Genomic DNA, 7,994 nt, shown 5'->3' with positions numbered 1-7,994 from the left:
TTTACTTGCGATGTTAAAAGAACTACACTATGACAAAACGAAGAGGGAAGATATTTCATGTCTTAAGCACCGCTACCTTTTTTTATTAGGCAATATTTAGTTTCTTAAATTAGAGTAAGGTGCGCGCAGAAATGATTAAAATCCAATGATTGTTCTTTGTACAGAGCGTAGTTTACTGTTAGAACTAATTTGCGGTACCCTTTCTCTGAAAGGATTAAATTATAATCTTTAAGTGTTTCCGGAAGGACTAATTGATTTCCATGGGACAAAACCTCTAATGATTTATGCAACATGAATGAAATGGTGATACATATAGAATGAGATCCTTCTTAGACTAAAGAAAAATAAAACTTATTATGAAAGAATAGGTAGTTTAGTGATTAACAGCTTTTTTATAGGGATGCACACCACACTGAAAACAACAAAAGTTGTACATAAGAAAGAGTGTAAATATTGATAAATAAAAAACTTTTCATTAAACTTGGCTTCTCGCATTGCCAGTCACTGACCATAATGATTTATGTTTACTTACCCGAAATCTGATTTTGGTTACATTTAACTGATCTCCACTAAGCTCAGTTACTGGTCTATGAAGTAAATTAAATATTTGATGTTACTGCTAGACGTTACACGATACTTTGTCTGAAAAGGGAGTTGTAACAGCTTTCCAAACGAATCCTAAGAATTATTTTTATGTTAATTACAACTATTTTTGGCAATTGCTTTTTTAATTTCAGTTCTCTTGGTGCCGTTGCATCATTGGTTGCGTCGCATTATCAAGGCCTTCGAGTCATTTATTTGCTCTTGCGAGCTAATCTCTCAGAGATTTTCCTATTTTGTTAGATATGATGGAAGACTAATTATAAATTGATTTCAGCAGAGGCCGGTTTTCTATTTACACTCTAGTTTTCCATCACTAATTTTGTACTGCTGGTTAATGTGTTGTATCGAAAGGCAACAGTCTCCTTTTATTTTTCTGGTATATTTTTTAAATTATTTTTTTGGACGTACGTTGACTTATGTTCTTTCTCCCCGCCCCCTCCTCTCTCTGTCTTTTAGCCGCAAATTTTGTCTTACTTATAGACTTATTTACTCTCAAGCTGATAAAGTAATTCGCTCCCAAGCCATTTCTAAGTGAGCCTAAGGCAAACAAATGTTTAAAGACTGAAAATACCCTTTCTCAGCAAATGTTCAGGTCCCTTTCTTACAAGCCAGCACCATCCAAAAGCTCAATAATTCTGTGGTCATAAACAGAGGATAACAGACGTTGCTTTAGTTTGGAGGTTATTTCAGGTAACAATGGGCGTTCCTATAGCAGCCCTGACTACAGTCGTGCAAATTTGGCGCTAATATCCCTAGTCATTGGCGTATCCGTGTATCTGAGTTCGCTCTTCCCGATATTCAATCATAGACACCATATAGCTGGATATTGTTTCTCGCATATAAATAGCTTACTTAGTTCGCTTCCTGCCAGTTGGGATTTTTCTGTTTGATCAGGAGCCGATTTCTTGGTTTGGGTTTAATATTACATTTTTTTTAAAGCTATAACTAGCTGGATTTTTTAAGACAAACCTAACAAAAGCTGCAGTCATTTGACTGATTTGACTGAAGAAAGAGGAAAAAGTAATGCCCCCTCCCACCAGCCCCACCCTAAAGCGAGCCGTTAAAACAGAAACTGAATTTTGGCTGCATGCAGAGAAAGGAGAGAGCGAGAGAGACTATATATCTTGAATCCTCGACTGGTAATAAGAGGATAAAGCCTGAAAGCTGTTTTTGTGTGCCAGGCACTTTTATTTTCACAGATCACTGTGAAGAACACACGAAAAAAAGAAACATAAACCAGAAAATTCCAATATTTCGAACAGGAGCACATTACTTGCAAAAAAGATTCGGACGTAACGATTCATGATCAAAACGTTTAATTTCGGAACCTTTTGCTCACATTTCCGGCAAATAAAGGAAAAAAGTTTCGGATCGAATAGTGATTCCTGCAACGTTGGTGTCCGCAAGGGGGTGACAATTTTCCACGGGCGTAGAGGGAGGATGAGTTTTCGTTACTCAATTAATTAGTCAGCGGTAGTTTGGCAAAATGAAGAGGGACTTCCGGTTCAGGTGTTCCGGTTAAATGATCGAGCTTCCTCTAGGGACGCTTCCGGTCGACTTTTTGACCTTATTTACGGCGCTTTTTCGCATTCTGGCTGAAAACCAGACGGGCGAGATCAAGGTTTTCAAGCGACAATTATGAAGTCTTCCGTGGACGAAGTAAGGGAAAAAGGGATTGCATTTCTTCAAGGAAATTTTGACAATATTCGCTTTTCGGAGAATTACTGTTTTGCAGTCCATAAAGGAGACGCAGAAAGTCTAACTGATTTGATCGACAGATATCTTTCTTTGAATTCGACGTAAAGATAATTATCTTCATGTTTTCATATCCTTCGTAAACTGTCTCCATACCAAATTATTGTGGTTATTTGCTTGAAGTGGCTCCTTGATTCTCTTAATTTGCACATACAGCTCAGCCCATTTTTTAACACAACAGAGGAAATATCCCCATTACTTTCTTTGGAGTCCCCTTTACAGTAGAAAGCTCTGAATCCAGACATTGCGTTCATTGGATCGTTGAAGGTAATAGTAAATTAAACCTGTCAGTTTCTATTATATTTTGTTTATCAGCATTTTTGGAAGTTGGTCAGGATTATTTATTTTTTCTCATTTTTATGTAAGGGGTCGACCATTTAACTCTTGAAGAGGGGGGGATGATTTTGAAAAAAAAAATTCCTGCAAGCGCTTGTTAGAAGAAAAAAACGGCATGCAGCACAAATGTATTAGAAAGCTTATGGGAAAAAAAGGGGAAAAAATATCCTGCCCACCAGATTGCTAGAAAAAAATATTCTTGATGACCAGAAATCACCCCCCCTCCTCCCCCTCAAGAGTTAAATGGTCGGCCCCTAAGTGAAGAGCGTAAAATCGCACAGAAAGTTAAGTTCGCTCGTATTGTTCATGATTGACAGTTAAACATGAAAGTCTCCAGATCTTTAGAGTGGCCGGGTGTGTTGGAAAAACAAAGTTTGTGGTGTTTTGTTTAGCAATTTGTTGAATTGATTGTTACTGATTTTAAAGTAGAAACCTAAGGTAAAACAGACATGATTTTCCATCGATTCAAATTATTATCTACATCATCTACATCTACTTCTACCTATATTAAGTCCGTAACAATCGCTAAGACATAACACCAACCAATATGTGGTGCTCCAAAATTTGCCTTATTTCCCAGTCTCATCAAAGCACAACAACAAAACTAACAACACTTCGACATCAGCCAAGACTAAAACACTGATAGGATTTCGTCTTTGATATTCTTTGATATGATTTCTTATTACAAGCACTCTCTAGCAGAAGCAAGCCCTTCCAAGAACTAAAACATTTAAAAAGTGCTCCTAATTTCGAATTAGCCCCGCCTCCCTTCCCCCTGATTCGGCAATGTCGAAACTAAAGCGCCGATTGGTTGACATGGTTTGTACTATGTTTCAATTGCAGGACTCGAGGGGTGGGTGCTCTGTCGTATCGGATATTTTTGATTACAAGAGAATGCGTGCCAAATACAATGATCCTAATAACTTCAATATCGAAATAGAATCTACAAACCACTGTTATTAATGTTATTTCTTTTCGGCAAATACCGGGTTATAGCATAGATTCGCGATTCGGAATTCGCGATAGCGTTAAAATAGAACAAAAGAAAAATGCTTTTTAGTTTTTAGAGACATCGTGATTGCGGTGAAACTGAGTGGATCGTGAATAAAATTAGTTACATCCAACTACTGTACTTGTGACTTGTGGACAACACTGTTATTGGGAGGCAAAACATTCCCCATAATCGAAGAATTTTTTTTTTTTTTTGGTTTTGAATTCCGGCCCCATTCAATCATCCCCGTCACTTGGAATCAATACAATATATATTCCCATACATCAAGTACCTACCACAGCGTTAAAGGACACCGCTGACTAGTTAATTGAGTAACGAAAACTCACCCTCCCTCTAGGCTTTTGTACATTATGCTTTTGCTTCCCTACTAAAATGCTCCACCTTAATGCTCCATTTTTCCCACTAAAATGTCCGGTCTCCCCAAAAAAGTCACTAAAATGCTCGGATAATGCTTATTATACAAACGGTTTTTTAAATTAATTTCAAAGTCTACACTTACAAAAACGTGCAAGTGTTGCAAGTAATAACGACAACGTGTACAAGTTCATAAATACAGCCAAAAAAACCAGCTGTATTAGGTTTTTTGTGAATTTTGAATTTTAGTCTTCATTTTGTTTAAAAAAGCAAGAGCTCATGGGGCATGGGCTCCTGAAAAAAGTTAATTTCTATTTTATTTTCTCGGAAAATTTAATCTTCCGGGGAAAATGCCACTAAAATGCTCGAAAAAATGCTAGCATAATGTACAAAAGCCTACCTCCCTCTTCGCCCGTGGAAAATTGTCACCCTCCGCAAGGTTAACGTGGTCAGCGGCTGCTTCTTTAAGGGAATTTACAACATCCTTTACATGAAGTAAAAAGAATTGATCATCCCTCGTTTAGAAGTTCGAAGTGAAAATTTCTGCTGTTTCTGAACATCTTCTCAAATATTTAAACCACATCATGGTACAGCTTGAAAGAAGACGAGGTTTGCTATTTAGTGTTATCATTCTGGGAGCGATTGTCAGTGGAAGTGTGTATTATTACGTACGTGACTACTGGAATATCGAAGCCAAGGTAAAATCGCGTTTAATATTTTCAGCATACATTGTGAATGTACATGTACCAGTTTATCTTGTACCACGACAATTCTTGCCATCGCAAGTGATATTTTGCCACAAAAGTTGATAATCTATGACTTAGCATAACATTCAGCCATTGTAAATTTGTAGTTTCATGACTTAACGGATGACAATAATGTCAGGTTCAATAATACTCATATTGATGTGTGTAATACTACATACAGTGCAACTTTTAACTAATTCTAAAAGAAATGTTTTACTTACAAAGTTGTTCATGCTTAGCCTGTGTATATCGAGTTATGGATGCCCGCCCAGGAAGTTTGGTTGGAGAGCACGAAAGATGCGTAAGAGTTGCTCGAGGAGCAGCCGAGAACAACTCTAGCTTCTTGCGTGCTCTCCAAACTTCCCAAGTGCATCCATAACTCGATATACACACAGCTAAAAGCATAAGCAAATTCTTTTATAATGTAGCTGACAAAAATGCTTGCTTCTCGATTAACTGCAAAATTCTCGTAAGGCACGACACAGGAAAACAAATGCTTCTATTAGCTGGTTACAAACACTCCGCAGTCATCTAGTTTGAAAGAAAATTTGCTTATATATTCATTAACGGTCAATGGAAACTAAGCAGAAACAAAGGTAAAAGAGTCTTAAAGTCCACCTAAAGTTAAAATACTCACATGTTCGTTAGAAGACATGGAATATGGTTTGAATTCGTTGAAAAGATGTTTGTTTTGTTCGGCGAAATCCAGAAAACTTGTTTTTTAGCAAAGACGACTCTCATCCTACTTTTTATTCTTTTACAAACAATGGCTGGTCATTACGGCTTCTTGAAAATACCTGGCAGCAGATTGTTTTTGTGAGTTATACAAATGTAAATTCATGTCTTCTTGTGTAATTTGTCTTGCTATTGCAAGAGAAATTTTCCTGCATCAGTCGGATTGTTCAGCGATAACAACAGTGCTTAATTTTTCACTATTAAGCTTAATTTATAATTAACTTACAAGTTTTGTAAAGGATAAAGAAACGTTAAAAATGGAGGACACTTTATACAAATTGGATATTTCCTGACACAGACCAATTTGCGGTCTTTTTTCCAGCTGAATGTCAGTCAGCTGTGCCAAACACAGCTGAACATGTCATCAGGAAAGAAATTCTTATTAACACACGGGCGTGCGTAAATAAAGGTTTTGTTCATAGCGGCTTAATAGGACTTATATAAATAGTTTCCTTTTTGCCTTGCTGCTGTTCAATGTGGGTAGAAAAAAGTGGTGCATGAGTGGCAGGCAGGATGTTCTTACCACATTGAATGGGCTACGTCATTTTATATCTGTACCCCCTGGTTAAGGACTTAAGATTAAATAGAATTGCATTTAACCCTGAACACTTTCAAAAAGTATTAGTCTATCCCCTGAAGAATATGTCTCCACCCCCTGAAAAATATGTGTCTACCCCCTTAAGAGAATATGGGTCTACCTCTGAAAAGTATGGGTCCTAACCCCTGAAGAATAATATTATGGGTTTACCCCCTAAAGAATATGGGTCTACCTCTGAAGAATATAGGTCTACCCCTGAGGAATTTCATAAAAATTAAAGCTTCGCCCTCAAAGAACGAATCCAAGCACCATCATGTTACATGTAGATAAAACAAAGATAATAATTTGCCCATGATGACACCTTCTCATGTTTATGTCAGGCTACGCAAACACAGAAAATTTTTTGTATTAAATCTAAGGAAAATTGCCAGTGAATGGCCAACAAAAGCATCCCAGGTGCATTTCTTTCTGGCAAAATTATTGTGTTCAGATTGGTAAATTAGTCTTGTGTATAATCTATATACATTTTTACAACTGTCAGGTATCTGGGTAATCTGTTTGTCATGTGTTGCTATCTAATAACAGAAAGACTGCCCTGCATGCCAAGTTAATTTTTTGGAAATTTAATTGCCTGTGGGAATCAGAGTTCTGTCTCATTTCACATTTTTTGCTATTTTCTTCTTCTTGTTCGTCTATAGCAGACATCAAGCAAAATAAATTAGTGATACTGCAAAACCTGCATGTAAACACAATCATGCAAAGCAGTTTGAGGTAAAAGTGTTTTTTAATTAAGGGCTGGAGACTGATACAGTGTGTATTAAGTGTTTCACTGACAGCAAAATGCCACATGCCAGCATACAATATACAATGATAAAATGGGAAATTCAATTATACACTGAGCCTAACAATAAATGTTTGTAGAATTTTGTCCCACTTGCTTGTCACAATGAAAAATTCTTATTTCTTAATGTAACCATTATGATTTATTTTAAAATTTTAGGAAGCCCGTGTTGTTGAACTTGAGAAATTGATAAAAGACAAACAGGCCAGAGTGAAAGCATTACAAGAAAGCATTGATGGCAAGAAATAAACTGAACTTAATTGGGGAAACTGCTGCTTTTAAAGAAGAAGATATTGAGGATGATTTGACCTGACTTACACAGTTTCTGTTCAATAAATACTTCAAGAGCAAGTTAAATGTTTGTATATGTAAAAGTATTGAATATGATGGTGTTAGAGGCTTGATAAATTCGTTAATTACAGTTCTTGTTCTTCTCCTTGCACAATGTAAGCTTTATCCAGGAGCATTGCCAAAGGTTGATGTTCTAGGTAAAATCCATTCTCTTGTCTAAATCCATTGTTCAAAATAGTGTGATTCACAATTTTCCTTCTTGTCCTATCTCTAATAGTTACGGCTATGAAACAATGAAAAATAATTAACAATTATTCCTCGAGCCTGAATGGGCTCTGAGTCAATAGCCCATGAGGCCGAAGGCGGAATGGGCTATTAACTCAGAGGCCATGAGGGCTCGAGGAAAAATTGTTTTAGTAAAATCCAACTAGTTTGTCAAAAATATCGAGACAAAACAACTTTAGCTAGTTGAAGCTAGACTTTAATCCTTTTTTACTGCCAAAAAGCCAGCGCTTTTCACTACTAGCAGGCTATAACATATAGCCCAGTAGTAGCTCAACCAATCAGAATGCAGCATTGATAATAGACCACTAGTTGGATTTTATTGACAGGAGACAAAGGAAATTCTGATTTAAGCTGAGAAGGGATTTTATCTACAACATTTATCATGTAATGTTTGGAAGACCTGTAAGAAAAATGCCTTAAATTTTCTTTTTTTGTGAAAATTAATAAACTCATATCAGTTTTAGTAAGTTTTTTTGCTGAAGTAGTGCTTGCTGCATT

General features: G+C 36.6%; 1 long non-coding RNA gene across 1 annotated transcript; it reads left to right on the top strand.

The window, feature by feature from the left end:
* Nucleotides 1–4,563: 4,563 nt before the first annotated feature.
* On the top strand, nucleotides 4,564–7,963 carry LOC140951937 (uncharacterized). The gene is made up of 2 exons (XR_012167323.1): nucleotides 4,564–4,758; nucleotides 7,080–7,963. It is a non-coding gene; the product is annotated as an uncharacterized lncRNA (long non-coding RNA).
* Nucleotides 7,964–7,994: the final 31 nt, after the last annotated feature.

Source organism: Porites lutea, chromosome 11, assembly GCF_958299795.1.
Source record: "Porites lutea chromosome 11, jaPorLute2.1, whole genome shotgun sequence".
In the NCBI taxonomy this organism is placed as follows: domain Eukaryota; kingdom Metazoa; phylum Cnidaria; class Anthozoa; order Scleractinia; family Poritidae; genus Porites; species Porites lutea.
This window is presented reverse-complemented; position numbering and strand designations above follow the sequence as displayed.